At 47.5% G+C, this 24,970-nt stretch overlaps 1 protein-coding gene across 20 annotated transcripts in view; it reads left to right on the top strand.

The window, feature by feature from the left end:
- Positions 1 to 24,970, top strand: part of LOC139754724 (uncharacterized) — a 115,339-nt gene that overhangs the window by 13,903 nt on the left and 76,466 nt on the right. For 3 of the 20 annotated variants that reach the window (XR_011713951.1, XM_071672467.1, XM_071672415.1), the window contains exon 2: positions 4,953 to 4,994. The exons of 11 other annotated variants lie outside the window; for them this stretch is intronic. The gene's annotated coding sequence lies outside the window, so the exon portion shown is untranslated. Of the gene's footprint in view, positions 1 to 4,952; positions 4,995 to 5,920; positions 6,153 to 24,970 lie in introns of those variants that run through there. 6 more of the 20 variants (XM_071672434.1, XM_071672458.1, XM_071672404.1 and 3 more) reach the window with 3 other exon arrangements.

Here is a 24,970-nt window from a genome sequence, read left to right as displayed (position 1 = left end):
ACGTGTTGTTTATCAAAGTCGTTCAACATCTTAGCTCTCATTTTGTAAGCATGTAGAACCACGGCAGTGGCTCTGTGATGCATCACCGTGGTTTTTCGTGAGGCGAGATCCACCTGGCGGTATTATTATTTCCTGTATCACTAACAATGTCGCCATCGTCTCTCATACTCAGCACACCGAAAGCTTCGGACAGGGTGTGGCAACGGCCGCTAATCTCTGAGCTGCTACCCACCACGACCCCACACACCACCACCCTCCCCCTGTCTCTTGGCTTATGCTCTCTGTTCTTTGATGATTATCTTCCTCCCTGGCCAGTCTGTAATTAACAAGCTCTCCCTCTTTCACTGTCGACAGCAGCGACTCTCAGGGCTTGGCCCTGTCTCGTAAATGATGTCCCATTCTTCAGCCATGTAACCAAAGACACTCGTGTGCTGAAGATTTGACTCTTGCCTGCAGTCCTTCCTGTCTTTCTCCGACGTTAAGATAAGATTTGGGCGATTTCGCCGGTAGAGTAGACAAACCTAGTGATGGTTAATGTCTCTGATGCCCAGTTTACTTCCATGTATTATCCCTCAATTTTCCCATCTTCAGTGGCTGTGTGATGTCATCGCTCAGTAGACAGATATGATAACACCTTACTATCTAACCTAATCTCAGGGAAAAATTGGTAGACCAATCGCATACCGAAAATCCTTCCTCTTTGAACATAGATTCTGATTCTACAAAAGAATGCTTTGTTGTTTTATTGAGTACTGCACTCACATTTTGGGTTGGTGCTGCCCCTACCTAGTCAAGAGAGTGGAGTCCCGAGCAATTTTACTTTTCAATATTAACACGTTTTCCCCCCCAACGCTTCAGTGTGTTTTGTGTGTCTCGTTTCTGTAGATTGCACTATGGTTTTCTGCTCCCGAGAACTAGCTGGTTGTGTGACCCCCACCATTAGTCAGGACCACGTGATACTCAGCAAGCCGCCACTGCCTCACACATGATTACAGTGCGGTCGTTGGCAACTCACGGGAGGAGGCCCGCTGTGTTGTGCTTCTTTTCCCTTCGGGGCTAGGCTTTGGTGCACTTTAATTCTTCGTGTGTTTTGTCACAATCCTTCCCCCCACCTCTCTCTCTCTCCTCTCTCTCTCTCTCTCTCTCTCTCTCTCTCTCTCTCTCTCTCTCTCTCTCTCTCTCTCTCTCTCGTTGCTTTTTAAAAGATTGTATTCCCCTCTCCCGTTGCTTTTTCTTTTTTTATCCCCTCCCCCTTTTTTTTCATTCTCACAAACTATTGTATTATTTTTCTTGATCACTTTGTCTCCAGCCCGTTTTATGTTGTCGTTACAAATCTCTTCTTACTGACACACTTCGTCATCCACCCCACCTCTGTCGTCACTTGGATATTCCTTTCAGTGCATATATTAAACTTGTTTCCAACACTACTGACTCGTAATCTCTTGGTCAAATACTCTCGTCATAGACAACAAGACATCCCGAACGACGCATTTGGAACCTCCAACAGCAAGAACTATTAAGATAAAGACATGATTACCAACTCCCCAAGATCGTACGTCTTCGCCAGGATTAATGATTTTGAAACACTTTGCCAAACGAAAGTATTATTAAATGGAAGTAAAAAGGGTGATTTTTGAAATAGCCACTAAGTATTATAGATGAAATTTTACGAGGATGTGGTGATGCCCGAGTGTCCGGGAAGCAGAAGCACGAGAGGGAGGTGTAATGGGGAGAAAAGCTGACTAGAGGAGGAGCAACGTGCGCTGTCATCTGTGTGAGTTAATAACAGATCAGTTGGGGTGGAGTGGACTGTTGCTAGCGGGGACGAGGTTTTAGCGAGGCTTGTTACGCTGAGGAGTCGGGCACGGAGCAAAAGATGTGTAAACAATAGGGGAAAGCCAGTAAGTTTGATATATATATATATATATATATATATATATATATATATATATATATATATATATATATATATATATATATGTATATATCATACTACTATTCGCCATTTCCCGCTTTAGCGAGGTAGCGTTAAGAACAGAGGACTGGGCCTTTGAGGGAGTATCCTCACCTGGCCCCCTTCTCTGCTCCCTCTTTTGGAAAATTAAAAAAAAAGGAAAAAACGAGAGGGGAGGATTTCCAGCCCTCCGCTCCCTCCCCATTTAGTCGCCTTCTACGACACGCAGGGAATACGTGGGAAGTATTCTTTCTCCCCTATCCCCAGGTATATATATATATATATATATATATATATATATATATATATATATATATATATATATATATATATATATGAATTGTGAGACGACTGTTATGGGAGAATTTGGAAGTATATAACGTGCAAGTCTTACAGCGATGATCTGTGCCGTTAGACGCATAATGGTAGGGTATGGATTATGCTGAGGAAGGCCTCCTCGGCTTGTGTATAGAAAATGCAGATTTACAATACCTCTTATTTCATGGAGAAGTAGGGGGGGGGGGGGGGCGTTAAGAATTAGATATCCAGATGTTTATGTAAACCTGGAAAAAAAAGGCGCATGGTTGTCATTGGTGTAGACTGTAGGAAATGTTTGGGACATGAGTGTGTGTGTGTGGAGTGGGAAGATGGTGAAGGCTGCACAGTGTGTGTATGTGTGTGTGTGTGTGTGTGTGTGTGAGGGTGGGAAGAAAGGGAATGTGGTTGTCTCTCGCAACTGGAGTTGGAAGAAACCCGTGATTCTGCTGCCTCAGTTGCCCTACATACATACAGATGCATCTTATATGATGACCAGCTTCCTGCAGAACGAACCCCCCTCCCCCTCTACACACACACACACACACACACACACACACACACACCCACCCGACACGAGGTGTCCAGCCAACTCTGCGAGTTATGACAATGTACGGAAGAAACAGGAGTGGTTGTAGGTGGAAATCAAACGGGTAATGGTCCAGTCGGAGACACTCAAATGAATGGTAGCATTTTCACGAAAGGAAATGAAGCGTTTGTTCTACAGGCACCTGGTTGTTGATGTGCCTCGTGATCAGGAGGAATTGAAAATGCAATTCCCAGTGACCGGTATTATCCCCGTATCCGTTGGGGCGGGCTTGAGGGAGCCACATGTACCACGGACTTTAGTATATGTTATGTGTGTTGGCTCCCGTGACATGTGGAACGGAGACCGGGACTACGATGGAGGGGAGGGAGGCCGGCTGATCTGGAGCACAGCACCAGATGACACCCATCAGGCCGAGAGAGAGAGAGAGAGAGAGAGAGAGAGAGAGAGAGAGAGAGAGTCGGCCATTCATTACACAAGTGATCCGGGTACAGGAGGTAGAAGGGAGAAGTAGAAAGGAAGACGATTACTATGTTTTGAGGTGGGCTGTCTACGCATAGCACCGTAGTGGACGGTGTGATGGAGATGGTCGGGTTGAGAGGGTTTTGGAGGCCAGATGGACGGACTGAGAGCAAGGCTGGGGAACGTCGTACGACGGCAGACACCCCACCCGTGCAGATAGTACAACGGGAAATTATTATATGGTGACAGACAGACGGACGGACGAGCTGGTTGCACAGAACCAGTTCTTGCAGGGGTCTGAGGCAGACGGGCGCCAGAGTTCATGGGGTCGGAGGAAGAAAGTGTTCGAAAACAAGAGAGGGGGAATGGTGAGGTAATGGTTCATGGTGTAGGATAGTGGGTGATGGTGTGTGCAGGCCAGCCTACATACGATACCTCTGGTCTATACTTAGGCATACATGATGCATGGTCCTGCCTTGACCGTGTTGGTTCACCCGGTAATGTGGGAGGCATGAGTTCCTTCATCTGTAATGGAGTGAATATATATATATATATATATATATATATATATATATATATATATATATATATATGTGTGTGTGTGTGTGTGTGTGTGTGTGTGTGGTTCACGAGTTTTAAGGCAGCAGTGTTCCAAACACCACGGACTCGCATATTTACGTGTGGGAATATCTGGCGTCTTAAAGAACCACATATTCCCTCGACTTGCTACTTTCTTATTTGTGACACTTAGGATTGATCCTCCCCCCTTGTGGAACTCGGGCGAGACAGACGATGCCTGGGCACGAGAGCTTGGCCGTAGTAGACGTAAATCGTTTAACGGTGAAGGTGCATGTTGTATGTCCGAACTATGAAGTCCGAGCGAGGGTCGCACACCGCCGTGGTGCTCGCGAGTCGCGCCACCGCCCTGTCGCATCCCTTACTACCCCCACTCCTTTGACGTAGTCCTTACTACCCCCACTCCTTTGACGTAGTCCTTACTACCCCCACTCCTTTGACGTAGTCCTTACTACCCCCACTCCTTTGACGTAGTCCTTACTACCCCCACTCCTTTGACGTAGTCCTTACTACCCCCACTCCTTTGACGTAGTCCTTACTACCCCCACTCCTTTGACGTAGTCCTTACTACCCCACTCCTTTGACTTAGTCCTTACTACCCCACTCCTTTGACGTAGTCCTTACTACCCCTACTCCTTTGACGTAGTCCTTACTACCCCACTCCTTTGACGTAGTCCTTACTACCCCCACTCCTTTGACGTAGTCCTTACTACCCCCACTCCTTTGACGTAGTCCTTACTACCCCACTCCGTTGACGTATCCCGCACGTAATTTCCTCCCCCCTTACCCCTCGATGGCTCCAGTCATCCCCCAGACCTGTCTAGGTGTCGCTTATCAGCGGTAGCCTGCACGTGTAGTGGTGATGGTGCTGCTCATATCCTCCTCCTCCCCTCACTCGCCACCCACACCTCGATCTTACACCGCGCTCCTCCCTCACAACACTTATGACCATTTCCTTCAGCACCATCCTTGGGGGGCAGGCCTCCTTCCAGACGCTTGAGAGAGAGAGAGAGAGAGAGAGAGAGAGAGAGAGAGAGAGAGAGAGAGAGAGAGAGAGAGAGAGAGAGAGACGCGTTAATGTAGAAATTTGTGTTTCAGATTGTGGTGTGAGCAGGTGGAGGGCGTGTTGATGATCGACTGGTGAGTAACGTGTACATGACACGGTATATGAGGCCATGCTGCACACACACACACACACACACACACACTTCTATGCTATCCGTCCAGGGAAGTGGGTAGCATGCATGATGACTCCCTCATTACCCTCACACGGCTACACAGGAGGTGTGTGTAACAGGCCAAAAGGGGTGGAGGAATATCGTGATGGCGTTCACTCAGTTTTTTGTTTCGCTCGCCACCACGACTACTGCGGTGTAGCCACAGGACACACACACCTCCCTCCTCCCGCCTCGTGTGGAGCCGTGTCGAGGTGTGGTGAAAGAGGCCTCATTATTACCCGAGATTAGGTGTTGTTGTGTGTGAGAGATTATGGCAGTACTGGAGTGTTAACGTGTAGGGGGGGGGGATCGTCCGCGGAGAGTCATTTTTGCACCGGTTGAATACATGTGTTGTGGTCGCCAGGACGGACGTAGCCCCCTCGTTACTGGATGAGTCAGGTGTGTGAGCGAGCTGTGGCCACACACACCTCCCACCCTCAGGGACATCTGCCTCCAACACTGAACACTGTCTGGTGCGTAGATTAGTGTTTAACATGTGGTGGTGTGGTGGTAGTGGGGGGGGGGGGACTCCTGGAGGAAGCGTTACCGTGAGGCTGGTGTGGTTGAGTAGGTTGTGATGGTGGTTATGTTGTTGGAGAGGGGTTGTGGTGGTGGTGATGGAGGTTGGGGGGTTGTGGTGATGGTGATGGAGGTTGGGGGGTTGTTGCGGTGGTGGTCGGAGTGCCAGGGGTGGTGATGGATGGGTGAGGTGTGTGTGTGTGTGTGCTGGTGGTGTGTGTGTGCATTTGCTAGTAGTTGTGGTGGTGGTGGTGTGGTGGGTGGGTTGGGAGTGTTATGACGGTGGTGGCCTGTCGTACATAGTGAGGGAGGGTGGGGTGGGCCAGGGTTGGATCTGGGTGGGTGGTGGTGGTGTGTGGTGGTGTGGTGAGGCCAGTGTTGGTGTAGCCAGTGAGGTATAGAGACGCGCGGGCCGCTCGCTCCACGGTCCCTAGCCACTGTATCAGTACCCGTGTGTATACACACAACCGTGTGCCTTTGTACAGAGGCCCTGGAGGTTGCTACAGCACCCGGGTGCAGCTGTGTAGCGGGAGGATACCACAGACCAGCTTCCCTACGCCAGGTGAGCCCGCTGAACTTGACCTGTACTGTCGTCAGGGGCCGCTGGAGGGGGGCCGGCTCCACAGACCTTTGGGGCCCCCCCATATGTATGTAACCCAGCCTGACATCGTGGCCCCTTACAACCTGAGTCAGGTGACGGGTGGTGGCTGCTCGTGCTCCCTGTGTGATCGCCCTGGCAGGGAGGGGCGCGAGTGGCGACCGTAGTGGACAGGGAGGAGATGTACGAAAGACGGCCGGGTTTGGTCGAGGGTGATGGGCGGGTGATCGTGGGGCGGTGCGGTGCGTGTTATCTGACCTGAGTCGTGGTGTCGCGCCCTTCTCCTTATAGCCACCGTCTGCCTCCCTTACTCCCAAACCCTCACCACCCTTACCTCACTCCACTCCACTCCCCCTCCTGCCTCTCCTGACCCACTCACACACCCCCTCTCTCTCTGTCCGCCACCCCTCCCTCACTGCCCTGGGTGAAGGGTGGGGGGGATTATCATGCCTTTAAACTTTGCATTGTCAAATTGGTATCTTTCCCGACACGTGTATCACCGTCGGTGGGGAGCAAGAAGAAAGGTTACTCCTGCGAAACCACACACACACACACACACACACACACACACAACACACGCTTTGTGCTTGGTAAGAGGCAAGCAAGGCGCGCCTACCGTGTATTGTGGTTACATAACGTGTGGTACAGCTGGGACGATCTTGCTGGGTGTGCTCAAGTTGCTTTGGCTTGGGGAGACAATACAGGCCAGGCCCCCACCTCTCTCTCTCTCTCTCTCTCTCTCTCTCTCTCTCTCTCTCTCTCTCTCTCTCTCTCTCTCTCTCGCTTGGTGTCGGCCTGCCCGACACCACCCTTTGCCTTAGGCTGGTCTTTGATCCGGCCCTTTGAGAGTCTCGTGTCGAAAGGCCCGGCCATGATGCCCACTGGTGGTGGTGTAGTAACGTGGTCCGCACGGGTAGGAGGAGGAGGAGGAGGAGGTTGGGTTTGGGGGTGTGTGTAAACAGGGGAATCCCTCATGGTTGCTGCAGATGCCATGTGGACGAGACCCACCCCGTGTGTGTGTGTGTGTGTGTGTGTGTGTGTGTGTCAACGCAGCAGGGAATCCAGAGACAAAATGTGAACGGCGCCAACGCGTGATTGAAAGTCATCCTCATCCACGACCGGTTATTGTGTGAGGTTTTCACTGCGTCGTCCTTGTCACCGTCCTCACTACTGTTGGGGCCGCCCCTCCGTCACCGTCCTCACTACTGCTGGGGCGCCCCTCCGTCACCATCCTCACTACTGCTGGGGGCCCCTCCGTCACCGTCCTCACTGCTGTGGGGCGCCCCTTCGTCACCGTCCTCACTACTGCTGGGGCGCCCCTCCGTCACCGTCCTCACTACTGCTGGGGCGCCCCGCCGTCACCGTCCTCGCTACTGCTGGGGGCCTCTCCGTCACCTTCCTCACTGCTGCTGGGGCGCCCCCTCCGTTACCGTCCTCACTGCTGGGGGCGCCCCTCCGTGGCCATTGTCCGTACTGCAGTGCAACCCTACCTCCTCCCTCCCTCCCACCCCCCGGCAGTTACCACTCGCCCGCCCACTGTTTGTGGCGCAGGAAAGACGACGTACCACAGCAACGCTGTGGCTGGCTGGGTGGCTGCTGTGGCTATGAATAAGCCATGTGTACTGTGCTAGGAGGGGAGTTGGACACTCCTAGCCCTCCTCCCCCCATCTCTTGAACACTGGCTGGAATGATACAAAACCTCTTTAATGATGGACCGGCACTCGAGGACCTGGGGTTTACCCCTCAGAGCTTTTATTATTACCCTGCCTCTGATTCACACACACACACACACACACACACCTTCTTCCCTCACCCCTCGCCCACTGCATACATACCCCACCCTCCACGGTAACCTCCCTCCACCCCCACCCACGGCATTCAGCCAACAAGGAATATAGTCGTGGGTTCGTGTTGCAACCTGTCTTGTAAGGTGTTGGGCTGGGGGTCCCCATAGAAGCCAGCTCAGAGAGAGAGAGAGAGAGAGAGAGAGAGAGCAGCAAGAGCACTGGTTGGCAAAGTTGACCCCACATTTACCAACAGACAAGCTAGACGTATTATTGATCTCGCTCAGCCACAGCTTATGTCTGGAGGAACTACGAGAAGGGACTGCTCGGGGCCAGACGCCTGTTGTGATGTGTGTGGACGAAATACGGTACGTTTGTGTGTGGACATGTGCACACTGTTCGACAAGAAATAACGTTAGTTATGTTGGGTAGAACAGCCACTGTGTATTTTCTTTGGGGGGGAGTTATGTTGGGTAGAACAGCCACTGTCTATTTTCTAGAGGGGGAGTTATGTTGGGTAGAACAGCCACTGTCTATTTTCTTGGTGGGAAGTTATGTTGGGTAGAACAGCCACTGTCTATTTTCTAAGGGGAGAGTTATGTTGGGTAGAACAGCCACTGTGTATTTTCTTTGGGGGGGGGAGTTATGTTGGGTAGAACAGCCACTGTCTATTTTTCTAAGGGGGGAGTTATGTTGGGTAGAACAGCCACTGTCTATTTTCTAGAGGGGGAGGCGAAGTACGATAATAGTGTTTACTCCAGTCGCCCATTACGTTGCGAGGTACTGCAGTGCATTGGCCGGAAATACGATATATTGGCCAGACAAAGCCACCTGTTTTTGGTTGGACGTAAGGCGATACGGTTAGTTCGACCCAGCTACCTAGTATTTATGCATTATCAGGGTGTGAGATAACTAACTGCAGAGGCTCGATGTGATGTGTAATGAAGGACTGTGTGTGTGTGTGTGCAGTGTAACTGCAGAGGCTCGACCATGATGTGATGTGTAATGAAGGACTGTGTGTGTGTGTGTGTAGTGTGCAGTGAGCCGGAAGCAGGCGAAGGCAGTGAGTTGTGTGTTGGGTAGCCCCTCCCGCGGACACCGGACCATGATAGCGTTGGATCCGACCCGACCTAAGACGGTGTTAGCACAGATCATGATGATGTCGTCTGGTGTGGTGACGAAGCCACTGTCGTATGAGTGACATGATGATTGGGTCTGTGGGCATCACGGAAGATGGTGATGGTGGTTTTGGGTTCTGCCAATGGTTGTGCTTTGGATAATCTGAGAAGTGGTATAGGGTTTTTTTTCATGAGATGGGTGTCCTGGAATAAGTTACATGGGGGTGGGACTGATTGATACCAGTTATCCTCGAAACAGGCGGAAGAAAAAAACTGCGCTGGAGGGTCAATGAGGCTTTAATGAAGGAAGGAAGGAAGAAAAAATAAAAGTTGAATTCCTAACGGTGATGTCTTGGTGGTAAAGTGAGTATCGAGTGTCCTCTTGACTCAACTTGATGGTGAGGATGTGCTTCAGTCTGGACATTAGATGTAGTGTTGGCTTATCAGGAGAAACAAGGAACTGGAGGACATGTTTCGTTCCTCTGGTGGTGGGGGGGGGGGGGGGGGATCGTGCATGCCTTGCGATTCGTTGGATGTCAATTGGGCGATGCTGTCTGTGGCTCTCTGAAGGTGGACGTCTTGCTGTAGGACAGTGGAAGGACGTGGTCGAAAATGAAGTTTATTTTGGGAGAAGGATGTGTTTGGGGGAGAGAGTATATGTCATAGACAACAGTAAGAATGTAAAGTGGTGGTGGAATGGTATATGTAGAGGTCCTGGATCCCATATATATATGGCCGAAATATGTGGTGTTGGATCCCATACGCACAGCAAGAATGAGGAGTTAAGAGAGGAAGAGTAACAAGAGTGTTTTGACCAGTTTACGCCTGTGGTGAGACATACCAACGCCCCCTTCCCCTCCATCAGCAGCAGCCTGGGCTGTGGGAGGAGGGCGAGCGAGCAGAAGACGCCCTCCCTCTCCTACCGCCCTAAGACTTCGCCGGGTGCAGGGTATGAGCCAGCTCGAGTTTATTGATGATGAGTGATGGAGGAGAGGACCTCAGGTACTACTCCATCCCGGTGTGGTGTCGTTGTCCATGCGTGGCAGGTGTGTGTGTAGGTAGGGAGGTCACCTTGGTTTATGTAACCCCCCCTTGGAAATGACGAGGGGCGATGTCAGGGGAGGGGTCCCTTTTGTGGAGGGGATGACTTGACACCTCCCCTTCCTTTCCCTCCCTCCCTCCCAATCTCCTCCGTGGGAGAGTCATACCGGCCAACCCAACCTCCTCCCCTCGTGACCAGGATGGGTGGTTATAGCTCGGTGTTGACCTGACCTTGGCCTCTGTGTATGAGGTGAAGTCGAGCGGGTACCCCCTCGCTGATGGTGGGGACTTGGGTCCATGCTGGTGGGGGTTAGGGTGGGGGTGGGGGATAGGTGGTAGAAGGTAGATAGATCGAAGTAGATAGATCCTGAGGAAGAGGACATTCTACACAACTTTCAACACTGAAGAGGCCACTGCACTATTACAGTCACACATGGGCTGACCTGTGCCAATAACGGCACCCCGAGCTCACACACACACACACACACACACACACACACACACACACACACACACACACACACACACACACACGACCTGTGCCAGTAATGGCACCCCGAGCACATTTCTGTTTTAACAGTGACACCACGAGAACAGGCTGTCATTGACAAGGGTCGGTGCCAAAGCTTAGTCTTGGACACACACACACACACACACACACACACACACACACAGAGGAGATGCTGTATAGACCGGTTGTGTTTTTCATTTCTTTTTGCCTTATTGTTATTATTGCTTGTGCACGTATCCAGAATTTATTGCTAAGTTAGGTGTGTTTCCACTACCGCGGTGGATTGTATTCGCGTAACAATGCTTGGGTAAGCATCGAGGAAAGCAGAGTGGCACTTTCCCTCTCCTTGTTTTCTTCTTAAAACTATATATATATATATATATATATATATATATATATATATATATATATATATATATATATATATATATATATATATATATATATATTTATACTATTCGCCATTTCCCGCGATAGCGAGGTAGCGTTAAGAACAGAGGACTGGGCCTTTGAGGGAATGTCCCCACCTGGCCCCCTTCTGTGTTCCTTCTTTTGGAAAATTGAAATATATATATATTTGTGCTGTGTTGTCCAGTCCGTGTGTCTGGCTGTACTGAGGGCTGGAAGACCATCCAGGCCGTGTGTCTGGCTGTACTGAGGGCTGGAAGACCATCCAGGCCGTGTGTCTGGCTGTACTGAGGGCTGGAAGACCATCCAGGCCGTGTGTCTTGCTTTACTGAGGGCTGGAAGACCATCCAGGCCGTGTGTCTGGCTGCACTTAGGGCTGGAAGACCATCCAGTCCGTGTGTTTGGCTGTACTGAGGGCTGGAAGACCATCCAGGCCGTGTGTCTGGGTGTACTGAGGGCTGGAAGACCATCCAGTCCGTGTGTCTGGCTGCACTGAGGGCTGGAAGACCATCCAGTCCGTGTGTCTTGCTTTACTGAGGGCTGGAAGACCATCCAGGCCGCGTGTCTGGTTGTACTGAGGGCTGGAAGACCATCCAGGGAGCATGACTTAGCAGTGGTTGGTCATGCTATAGGCTATAGACGCCTCAGGGAAGGGGGGGGGGAAGAATGCCACAGACCCACTTTAGCTAGACAGTGTGTGTGTGTGTGTGTGTGTGTGCCACCAGGGTTGGTTATATACGTGGTGGATGCAGATTCGTGTGACGCGACGCGAGAACATTCATGATTCTGTTTATTCCAAGTCCCTCATCTGTTTATTCCAAGTCCCTCACCTGTTTATTCCAAGTCCCTCATCTGTTTATTCCAAATCCCTCATCTGTTTACTCCAAGTCCCCCACCTGTTTATTCCAAGTCCCCCACCTGTTTATTCCAAGTCCCTCACCTGTTTATTCCAAGTCCCTCACCTGTTTATTCCAAGTCCCTCACCTGTTTATTCCAAGTCCCTCACCTGTTTATTCCAAACCCCTCACCTGTTTATTCCAAGTCCCTCATCTGTTTATTCCAAACCCCTCATCTGTTTACTCCAAGTCCCTCATCTGTTTACTCCAAGTCCCTCACCTATTTATTCCAAGCCCCTCATCTGTTTATTCCAACCCCCTCACCTGTTTATTCCAAGTTCCCTCACGTGTCGTGCACCTGATGAACACGAGCCGGGGACACTATACAAGTGCACGTCCCAGTAGCTGTGATGTCAGACCCCTCCTTCCCTCCCAGAAGGCATTCTCTCTCGATGGCTTCGTGATTGCTGGTTGTAACTCATCCCTGAGGACTGACATTGTGTATCCAAAACTTCGCCGTGCCCTGAGCCGTGTAGACACATGTCATGGCTCTCATTGCAAGCACTTTCTGTAACTCCTTTTGTCCTCTTGTGTAACGTGACTCAGTGTATGTATGTCATTTGTTCGTGTGTGTAAGTGGTAACTGTCAAATGCTTCTCCATATATCCCTGTATTAGTGTAAAAAGAAAAAAGATGTTCATTATACATAATGTATTATGTTGCATTTGTCTTGCATAATCATCATGAATCCATGCCTCCTTCTCCGAAGACATTCATTATACATATGTATTATGTTGCACTTGTGTTGTGTTGCATAATCATCATGAATACATGCCTCCTTCTCCGAAGATACCCAGGATACATATGTATTATGTTACACTTGTCTTGCATAATCATTATGAATACATGCCTCCCTCTCCGAAGAAAACCCAGGATACATATGTATTATGTTACGCTTGTCTTGGCATAATGTCCGTGTAATACATCATCCCCCTCTCCGTCTCTTGGCGGGTCAAGGACCCTCCACGTCCCCCTTTATCAACAACTTCCAGTGTTGATGTATTGTACCCGCTGTGCGCTCTGCACTTGCCATCTCCTCCTCCTCCTCCTCCTCCCCCAGACCAGATGCCCTCCTCCATACCAGCACAGAAACACGTTGCATGTAGCCAAATGACGCATGAATGCCTTAACTTCAGATCGCGTCTACGACTGAATCGTTTGATCTCCCAAGTAAGGGCCAGAAAAGAAGCACGTATAGATAAGCCCCACACTACAAAGAGCATCGCATTCTAACGTGTTTATGGAAGTGAGAATGAACCGCATTAGTCACGGTAATACGTAGCCAATCAGGGTTAAGGACCCATGTAAAGGTTGAGGAGACGTCTGGGACCCCGTCATCACGGTGTCATGAACTCGGGGTCGCGCTATGGACGTGTTAAGGTTGGTGCAAAGGGTAAGGACATGTGATGATCTCCCTGTAAGCGTGTCGAATCCTTATGCCCTCGCTGCAGCTTCTCTCGTTGACGTGCTCACCCTTGTTTTCGAACCTTGAGGGTTTGTGCTCATATACTCCATTGGCCATATGCCATACCTGGACGTGCCCACACTTTATGTCTACTCACTCCAGTGGCCCTATATCATACCTGGATGTGGCCACGCTTTATGTCTACTTCCTCCAGTGGCCCTATACCATACCTGGATGTGGCCATACTTTATGTCTATTCACCCCAGCGGTGTTGTGTATTACATATTTACACCTCACGGTGGATGGACGCTTACCGCACATCGTATTCATCCATTGTATTCACTTTACTCATGTCTTTACCCATCCAGGCTACTGGCCTTGCGACCTACGTTGTTTACTTTTGGTGTGCTGATGAGTCGAAGCGCTTGTGCTGGAGAAGAAGCGCGCTTGTCTGGGATACGTATTAGACGCTTGATCCCGATATTCTTTTGTTTTTTTTCGTTGTCTGATCAATAGTTATTATGTATACAGTGGAGTGAATAAGCCAAGGCTGAGATTGTCAGCGTGGTTGTGCCCCTTGTGTATGAGTAACAGCGACCCTGCAATAGGAGCAGTACCCCAACATTGGTTTTTGTGTTATATATATATATATATATATATATATATATATATATATATATATATATTCTCTCCATCGACGACACGTTGCTAAATTATTTCGTTATAACCTGTACATGTCTGGTTCACACCCCCTCACCTTTAACCCCCTCAGGCTTAAACCTTTTGACCTGACTCTTGATGGTCAGGTCAGAGGGTGTCATGCCAGCAATGTCCAGAGGGTCTCACCACTGCTCTGCGTCGTCTCCCGGGCTCATGTCACACGCGTGTGTGGCTGCTGCTTCCCACAGTTTCGTTATGAGGAGTACCTACACGAGGATGAACCGTTATCATACCTTCCCTCTACCCTCGAACAGCGAAGCTGTGGAATTCCCTTCTCTCCTTGGTGTTTCTCTCCTCCTGTAACCTTCCTCTATTGTAAGGATCTCATAGTAACATTTTTCCCATCTTTTCTCTCGTTCCCGATTTTTGTTTCCTCTTGAGACGGCTAAAGTTTGGGGGAGTATCCCTCCGTCGTATCGGTCACCATTGGAAGAAGACCGGTAAATGTTTGTCCACATCTGCACTCAACCTTCCAGACTTCAGATCAGCTGCTGCCGCGTTCTGACAGGACACACCATGTGTCCCTGCAGCAGGAAGCTGCCACCATCCGCTGGCCGCTTCCCATCCTTCAGGAAGCCTGTGTGGTAAAAATGCTCATGATCGTCGGAAGCCCCTGGAACACAACCCCCTCACTTGTGTCCCGGGACGTGAGCGCCATGCCCCTCGGGCGCGGCGTTACCCCTCGCCCCAAGATGATTTTGTTTACCTCCCAGGCGGCGACGACCTCCTCCTCCTCCTCCTCACCACCAGATTAGATCGCGCCAGAGCCACCGAGACCAGACCGTCCTTATCGAGTCAGATAGTGAGGACTTTCACCCCCCCTCCCCCTCATCGCAGAGATGCCGAAGGAGGTGACCTGGTCGCTGTAGTGCTATGTGGTACTCTGCAGGCTCGCGAAACACCCGCGTAGTGTCATTGTAGCAGCCATGGTACGCCTCGGAGTGCCGCTGCGTACAGCAAGTTAACGCAAGACGTGTCATCCCATGTTATAGCATCCGGAGTGCGTCTCGAGTGCCGCTGCGTATGGCAGGTTGACGCAAGACTTGTCATCCCATGTTATAGCATCCGGAGTGCGTCTCGAGTGCCGCTGCGTATGGCAGGTTGACGCAAGACTTGTCATCCCATGTTGTAGCATCCGGAGTGCGTCTCGAGTGCCGCTGCGTACAGCAAGTTAACGCAAGACCCTCGCCGTGAACAATGCAGGTGTCGCGACTCCTTTGCTCTGCGTCGCCGACACGCGTAGACGCCAGGACCGACGTCGTACATCGTCCAGTGTCGTAAGGTCAGGCGTCACGGGCGCCTTGGGTGTGGTGGTGGTGGACGTTGTGATCATTTCACACACACACACACACACACACACACACACACACACACACACGTAAGGCAGGGCTCGAACAAGTGCTGAACTCGGAGAATTTCACAGGTCGTGTTTCTCTTAGTTCCACTCCATAAAGGAAAGCATACTGTTCCATTGGATAAAGGGAAGGTGGAGTTAGTTGTTCTACTGTATAAAAAGGAAAGTTTGTTGTTCCACTGTATAAAGGGAAGTTAATTGTTCCACTATATAAAGGGAAGTTAATTGTTCCACTATATAAAGGGAAGTTAATTGTTCCAATGTATAAAGGGAAGTTAATTGTTCCACTGTATAAAGGGAAGTTAATTGTTCCACTATATAAAGGGAAGTTAATTGTTCCACTGTATAAAGGGAAGTTAATTGTTCCACTATATAAAGGGAAGTTAATTGTTCCAATGTATAAAGGAGAGTTTCTTGTTCCACTAAATAAAGGGAAGTTAATTGTTCCACTGTATAAAGGGAAGTTTATTGTTCCACTATATAAAGGGAAGTTGATTGTTCCACTGTATAAAGGGAAGTTAATTGTTCCACTGTATAAAGGGAAGTTAATTGTTCCACTATATAAAGGGAAGTTTATTGTTCCACTGTATAAAGGGAAGTTTATTGTTCCACTGTATAAAGGGAAGTTAATTGTTCCACTATATAAAGGGAAGTTTATTGTTTCATTATATAAAGGGAAGTTGATTGTTCCACTGTATAGAGGGAAGGAAAGTTGACTGTTGCTTGTATAAAGGAGACTTAATTAATCCTGTATAGAGAAAGGAAAGTTGATTCTTACGTTGCATATATTGAAGTTGATTATTCCTGTATAAAGGGAATGTAAGTTAATTGTTCCACCGTATAAAGGGAAGTTGATTGTTCCTGTATAAAGGGAAGGGAAGTTATTTGCTCCACTGTGTAAGAGGAAGGGGGAGATAATTGTTCCACTTTATAAGAGGGAGGGGGAGTTTTTGTCCTCACACTGGTACAGGAGACAGTTTTTGTCCTCACAGTAGCACAGGAGACAGTTTTTGTCCTCAGCACAGGAGACAGTTTTTGTCCTCAGCACAGGAGACAGTTTTTGTCCTCAGCACAGGAGACAGTTTTTGTCCTCTCAGTAGCACAGGAGACAGTTTTTGTCCTCTCAGTAGCACAGGAGACAGTTTTTGTCCTCTCAGTAGCACAGGAGACAGTTTTTGTCCTCACAGTAGCACAGGAGACAGTTTTTGTCCTCACAGTAGCACAGGAGACAGTTTTTGTCCTCACAGTAGCACAGGAGACAGTTTTTGTCCTCACAGTAGCACAGGAGACAGTTTTTGTCCTCACAGTAGCACAGGAGACAGTTTTTGTCCTCACAGTAGCACAGGAGACAGCTCTTGTCCTCACAGTAGCACGGGAGACAGCTCTTGTCCTCACACTAATACAGGAGACAGCTTCAGAGAAAAAAAGGAGATGTATGCAGCGTTCGTGGTTCTAGGAAAGACGCTCGTGTGGGCTTGAACAGGAAATCTCGGCGGGAAGGTTTCATTTTAATCTGTGTGTGTGTGTGTGTGTGTGTGTTGGACTTTTGAATGCAGGCGTGAGAGAATTCATCTGGGGGTTTAAGCCAGTGGTTCGCAGTGATTGTGGGAGAGTGTCGGGGTCGTGTGAGGCCAGTGTAGTTCATTCGCTGTTTTTTTTGGGGGGCGTCGGGGTGAAATTGAGAGGTATGTTGTTGGAGAGGTAATTCTGTCGTGGGCCTTGTCCGTGGTGAAACACAAGATTGCCACCGTTGTTGTATGTAGATGATGGTTTTGCGCGCTGTCACTGGATATAGAAAACGGGAGAGCTGGTCGTATAATCTTTGCTGGAGGAGGAAAGCTGAAGTGAATGCGGGTATATGTGGAGGAGTTCTGGTGTTTCGGAGTAAATTGTAGTGAAAACGTAGTGGAGAACACTAAATGGAAGGGAGGATATATATATATATATATATATATATATATATATATATATATATATATATATATATATATATATATATATATATATATATATATATCCCTGGGGATAGGGGATTAAGAATACTTCCCACGTATTCCCTGCGTGTCGTAGAAGGCGACTAAAAGGGGAGGGAGCGGGGGGCTGGAAATCCTCCCCTCTCGTTTTTTTTTAATTTTCCAAAAGAAGGAACAGAGGGGGCCAGGTGAGGATATTCCGAAAAAGGCCCAGTCCTCTGTTCTTAACGCTACCTCGCTAATGCGGGAAATGGCGAAGTTTGAAAAAAAAAAAAAATATATATATATATTTCTTTCTTTCTTTTAAACTATTCGCCATTTCCCGCGTTAGCGAGGTAGCATTAAGAACAGAGGACTGGGCCTTTGAGGGAATACCCTCACCTGGCCCAATTCTCTGTTCCTTCTTTTGGAAAATCAAAAAAAAAACGAGAGGGGAGGATTTCCAGCCCCCCGCTCCCTCCCCTTTTAGTCGCCTTCTACGACACGCAGGGAATACGTGGGAAGTATTCTTAATCCCCTATCCCCAGGGGATATATATATATATATATATATATATATATATATATATATATATATATATATATATATATATATATATATATATTGGACAATCATTTGTTTACCAAATGGCGTCCTAGCTACATCTCTTCTTTGTATATCAACTGACTGTTATGTTTCTTTCTTGTATCTCCCCTGATGATGTGATTGTTACACGAAAGTGCACTTGGGAACTTTTCGTGTTTCATTTTCCCCGTAGACTCATAGGAATATATATATATATATATATATATATATATATATATATATTCATTCATATATATATATATATATATATATATATATATATATATATATTGAAACCACCATTGAATAGTTTGCACTGGAGAATACACAGACGTTGAGCAAGGGATGCCATACTGCTGTAATTTTGCTACGCCGGTGACAGGTTAAGAACGCAAGGTGAGGACACACTACACGCTCGTGGGCGATAAGTTGAGACGATTGTTACGCATTGTGATGCGAGTGTTTTCATCGCCTTGTGAAGAAAAAAATTATCAGAAGAGATTTGGAAATTACGTACCAGAAATTAAGAAATAAAAAGAACTCGTGAAGCTAGGCTGGTGGTTTCGACTTTACATGAAGCATAACTCGAGGGAACTCTGCTAGCGTCATATTTTTTTTTTCTATTATATATTAATCAAACTCCTCCAACTCTGCTGCCCTCATTGTGATATGAAGCAGAAAATGTGAGACTTCGCTGGATTGATTCATATATTAAGCATTACTCGCGACCCTCTGCTGGCTAGTTTCTTATATATTAAGTACCAACTCGTGAAACTGTCTGTAGTGGCTCCTTCGTTCTTACATTAAGCAGAAATAGAACAAATCAGAATTCATGGGAATTGTCCAGAGCTGAATGCACCACCGTATGACCAGTGTGTAACATGAGCTCATCCAGGACAGTGGATCACACAGACACACACACACACGTGAAGATTGTTTATCTCAGAAATTTCTAAGGAACATGTTTTTCTCGGTGATGCTAAGCAGTTTTTTTCGTTTTTTTTTTTTTTTTGGCCGTTAATATGCTGTGAAGTTCAGAGGACAAGATGAAGAGAATTTCTCGGACATAGAGTTGAAGTATACGATGTTGAAAAGAGAAAATGTTTATGAAGGTGTTTTTACCAGCAGTTTTTATAGTGCTAGAAGGATTCGATCGTTTTGACACAGTGAATAAAGTGACTAGAGAACCACCCCCTTCAGAAACCTCTCTCTCAGCCTTACAGCAAGGAATGCGACACCCATTTGTCAACGTGGACACAGAGTGTACGTAGCCAACATAAACCCCTTTCATAATTCAAGATGCGTCTTGACTTGAGCGTTTTATAGTCTGAACGAACCGAACCAATCTAGAACACACGGACGAACCGAACACCGCGGTGTTCGGATGGGTGTTCGAGCGTAGTATAGCCTCGCTGTGTTGTGCGCGTTGGCCGGTGCTCGCCTTAAGTCTTCCTCAGGGTGGGTTTGACGGCGGCAGCAGTGCGCTTTTTATCATTTATTCCTTATGGAAGAGGAAAATGTGGCTTTAGGCGGCTGGCTATTTTCCGAACGTTAAAATATGTCCACGTTGCGTGTAAATGGACCACGGGGAATTTGAGTAGGACTTTGAAATATTAATTAACCTTACAGGAACCGCGCGAAGAGCCATGCCGGTCACAAGACCGTCTGGCTTCGTAACTCAGGGTACTCATAAAACCGCCTGCGGTATTTAGTGAAGGTACCCTGGCAACGCACTGAGGGATTACATAAAGGTTGTCATGCCACAGTAATGTAGTAATAGATAACATCAGTATTTAGCGATACATAAATACCCCATGTCTGCTGTAAAGTTACATGATGCCCTAACATTATTGTGCGTCGGGAGTTGAATGATAGATTAGAATTATGTAATCACAAAATGTCAAGTGTTATGTAACTTAGTTCAGTTCTTACTCATGAAAAGAGTGGCCGACCTGTGACCCACGGGGCAGCATGGACTGCGATGCCTCCTGGCTTTTGGTAGGAGGAGGAGAGCGGACGGAGTGTGTGTATGGGAAAGCAGTGGCAGGAGGAGGGAGGTGGTGTGGAATGGTTATGAACTGGGTGAGGGCTGCTGGGTGGAGGTCGAGGTGGAAGATGCAGGGGTGGAGGGGGGTGGCTTGTTAGTTTCCACATCACTATGCCCCAAATTTACAGTATTGAATTGTACGTTATTGATCTGGTGGTGATGAACTCTCTCTCTCTCTCTCTCTCTCTCTCTCTCTCTCTCTCTCTCTCTCTCTCTCTCTCTCTCTCGTTCCCGTACTGTAGTTCCTCATCATGTTTGCCACCTGTTGCCCTGAGACGCCGCACTCATCTTCGTGGCGAAGAAACACCTGCAGCGCCACCGTCAAGTTGTCAAGAGCTCCTCCTCCCTCCCCCCCCAACCCTCTTCGCGGATCCCCCCTTCTCTCTCTCTCTCTCTCTCTCTCTCTCTCTCTCTCTCTCTCTCTCTCTCTCTCTCTCCTGACGGAGGCTGCTTTCGCTTAGGTTGTTTGTTTCAGTGGCCGGGTAGTTGGGTGGTGCCCTTATTATCATGGGGGAGGGGAAGGAAGGGGGTATTGTTATTTGCCTGCAGCTGTGTGTGTGTGTGTGTGTGTCATCAGCTGTTGTTTGTGTGTTGTGTGTGTTGTTGGCCGAATGTCTACTCTATCTGTCTGTCTGTTTGTCTGTCTCTCTGTCTAAGGCTCATCGTCACGTGGAGTCCCGTCCTGAAACACGGGCAGTAACTGTAAATGTTGATCTACAGAAATGAATGATATATATATATATATATATATATATATATATATATATATATATATATATATATATATATATATATATAAAGAATTTAGGCCGTACAGTGCTTTTCACGCATACTCATTTCCTTCTCATTAAGTAAACATATTTCAGAATATTTGTGTTCATTTACTGACCTCCATGGTTATTATGTGAAGCTCTGGGTTCATCCCTCTCCAGCAGAAACGCCATCTGCTGCTTGAAGGCAAACCATCTGAATATAACACTTCCTGTGTACCTGTAAGAATATATATATATATATATATATATATATATATATATATATATATATATATATATATATATATATATATATATATATTTATCCCTGGGGATAGGGGAGAAAGAATACTTCCCACGTGTTCCCTGCGTGTCGTAGAAGGCGACTAAAAGGGAAGGGAGCGGGGGGCTGGAAATCCTCCCCTCTCTCTTTTTATTTTTATTTTTTTTTTTTTTCCCCAAAAGAAGGAACAGAGAAGAGGGCCAGGTGAGGATGTTCCCTCAAAGGCCCAGTCCTCTGTTCTTAACGCTACCTCGCTATCGCGGGAAATGGCGAATAGTATGAAAATATATATATATATATATATATATATATATATATATATATATATATATATATATATATATATATATACTATACTTAGTCGCTGTCTCCCGCATTAACGAGGAAGCGCAAGGAAACAGACGAAAGAATGACCCATATAATTATTATTTTTCATCATATATTCATCAGCTTTGATGTTTGATATTTAGTTCATACAATAGTTTGCCCTTTTGCCAGTCCCAGCTGTTCTCTCCCGAGGGTGGCAAGCGTGCTTTTCATTTTCTTCGCATCTCCCAGGGTACATTCCATAAGCTGTGCTAACCCAGCACTATCGCTTCTTGGCTTTATTGTATTATAAGCCCCGATGGGGATGCCAAAAGCTCAGAATATTCCTCATATTCATCGGGTAAGGTCGAACATTTCGCTTCTGTGTCCCACTCTCATGGTAGAGATAAAACGCAGCGGGTAGCTTAGAACGGCGCGAGCACCCGTCTTTACAGCGCACCAAACCAGCGACTGATTCCGTGTGAGCACACACTTTATACCAACGAGCGACAGAAAGCGTTTGCCGCCCTCGTCTCGGCTGGGACACAAGAACGTACTGGCTGAAGTGTGTTGCTCTTCGTCGTCGTCTCCTCCGGACTGAAAATGCCCAAGTCAAGACGCGACTTCAGGTGCTTATGGGGACATAGCTGGGGAAAGATAGCACTGGGGAACATTTTGGGGGGACGTGTCCACAAGTCCCCAGCGTATTTATTGATGACCCACAAGCTTAGTGGAGGAAAAAAAGAAAAATACAGGTTACATATTTTTGCTTTACGCTCCGCCCGTTGTGAACCCCCCGTCGAGCAATGCGGTACGATCGTTGGGTACGATGGCCTGGCCTCTCTCTTCTCTCTCTTAGCGTCCAGCCCAACCGTACCCAAGGATCGTACCGCCACGCTCCAGGAGTTCACTGCGGGCTGAGTCTGAGCGAGGACGGTGTTACCCAACCTTTTCGCCTCTCTCTCCATAGCTTGTGGACGCCAGCAAATCTAGTGGGAACTTGTAGGCAAGAAGTTAAACGAAGAAGAAGTAGTCTTCGTATACAAAAGTAAAGACATCAGTACGCAAATATTCTCCTTATATAAGAGATATTTTGATTGCTGGTTGACCCAGACTTGAGAATGGGAACGGTGGATGACACTGATGCTTCAAAATGTTGCAGGAACCCAACTTGAAAGCCTCGCACTCACCTGACCCCTTGCCCTACCCAACATCCTTATGGATACCAATTCAATAACTTTAAAACATGAGTCGTATCCTTCTTCACTGTTCTACCTCTAGCGTCATTCATGTACTGTAGATCCTCTACATACCCAATACTTAATCAAAATTAGACATGGTAGACTGCAACGTTACTAGAAATTGAAATGTACTAAAAGGGTACGTAGGGTGGTGGCTCACCCCTTCATCTATGTCTCATTTTAACTAAGCTGGTATCAAAAGCCCCTTCGTCTTAACTTCCATGGCATCATCTCTCGCCAACCATCCCTTTCTCTGATTTGATGTCGCTTTCAAGAGTCTCCCCATTTCTGAACGCCCATGGGCCAAATGGCTTGCAGCTTTTAGAAACACTGGACTGTTTAGTGGAGAAATTTATGTAGGATCCGGGCGAGAACCTACAGAGTGTGACAGTCCGGCCGATTGTGGTGAATACGTAGACCTGTGGATCTCGACCTTTAGGCCTTCAGCAGTTTGATTGGCCCTAGAAACAACACGACGCTCAGGGACTTGGTCGGAGAACGACGTGGTTATATATGGGAGCGTACAAAACCATCCAAGCACGACATACAGCCTACAAAACCGTCCAAGCACGACATACAGCCTACAAAACCGTCCAAGCACGACATACAGCCTACAAAACCATCCAAGCATGACATACAGCCTACAAAACCATCCAAGCACGACATACAGCCTACAAAACCATCCAAGCATGACATACAGCCTACAAAACCATCCAAGCACGACATACAGCCTACAAAACCATCCAAGCACGACATACAGCCTACAAAACCATCCAAGCACGACATATTGCTTACAAAACCATCCAAGCACGACGTACAGCCTACAAAACCATCCAAGTACGACATACAGCCTACAAAACCATCCAAGCACGACATGCAGCTTACAAAACCATCCAAGCACGACATACAGTTTACAAAACCATCCAAGCACGACATACAGCCTACAAAACCATCCAAGCACGACATACAGCCTACAAAACCACCCAAGAACGACACACAGCCTACAAAACCATCCAAGTACGACATACTGCTTACAAAACCATCCAAGCACGACTTACGAACATAGGGATCCCGAAAACCGTTACTTTCTTCTAATTCATATGCGCTAAAAGAGAGAACGCTTTAAACATGCGGGGCCAGAATTCTTAAAAATCACCTTTCCATGTATCAATAGAAGCAACATAGGGTGCACGGTAGAGACGTTCAAGCGTGCATTGTAGAATACTAGCAACGTGTACCAGACTAGCCAGGATTTAGGGGCTGTGTGGGCCTGAGGGCTGCGTCTTCCAATAGCTTGATCGACCAAGGGCCCAGCCCGGGCTGTAGGGCTGAAGACCCCCAAAGACTTCAAGTATCCATGAGACATTCTGTTTTCTTCTTGGATTATCGTGAAATTGAATATTGCCATACATTTTAAACCATCACGTTGTATGGTTTCAACATGTTGATGTTTTTGGTTTGTAGCATAGTGAAGAACAGTTAGAAATTTCTCAGTGAAGCTAAATGATAGTCAGCCTTTAAAAGAATAAGATGGAATGGGAGAAAAGTGATTGCCCGTTTTCGACGTGTTGCCCACAGAGAAAGGGAGATTTATTCAGATTAGAAAAACATATATTTTTTTTCCCCCCCCACCATAACTGTTATATTGTTTTGTCCATCATGGATCACCTCTGCATTGTTCCTCCCCACCACCGCCACCATTTTTATGGACTAGTTCAGGACCCTAACTTTACGTTAGGTTTGGTTAGTTTAGATGGATGCAGACCTAACCTACACGGTGGGTTTGCTTAGTTTAAGAGTGATGCAGACCTAGCCTAGTCTAGGCTAACATAACCAAACATCCTTCATCAAAGCGTTGTGGGAGAAAAGTGAATCACCAGATGATCCTCCACCATATTACTTTAAAAGCATGTAGTATATATGTTGGCACGTCCAGCCCAGCTGTGAAACAAGACGGTATATTTCCACAATTTTCAACGAGTAGAGTGGCCACGTTGGTCGATTCATGATGCATTGCTCGAAGTTGGAACATTTTTACGAACATCTTCTGTAGAGAACCTGGATAGAATCAATACATAGTAAGTTAGTTAACTGGACACATCAGGCTGCGGGCCATGAATAAGTTGGGTAACAATGGAGACATCGGGCTGCGGGGCTATGGTCCTAAGATGGTCAATGCGCAAACATGTAGCTTCGTCAGACCAAACATGCGAAGGAAGAGACAACACTTCAAAATCACTGTAAGCCTAAACATAATTACCGTTAAGCAAAGTCCACACAAAGTCCTACTTGCTTAAGATAACAGGTTTAGAAGAACAACAACTTGTAGAGTTCAGCTTGCAGAAATTGAATGCGCTTTCACCGAAACCCATTCACATT

Source organism: Panulirus ornatus, chromosome 2 (assembly GCF_036320965.1).
Source record: "Panulirus ornatus isolate Po-2019 chromosome 2, ASM3632096v1, whole genome shotgun sequence".
NCBI lineage: Eukaryota > Metazoa > Arthropoda > Malacostraca > Decapoda > Palinuridae > Panulirus > Panulirus ornatus.
Note: the sequence above shows the minus strand (reverse complement) of the source record. Positions and strands in the feature narration are given on the sequence as shown.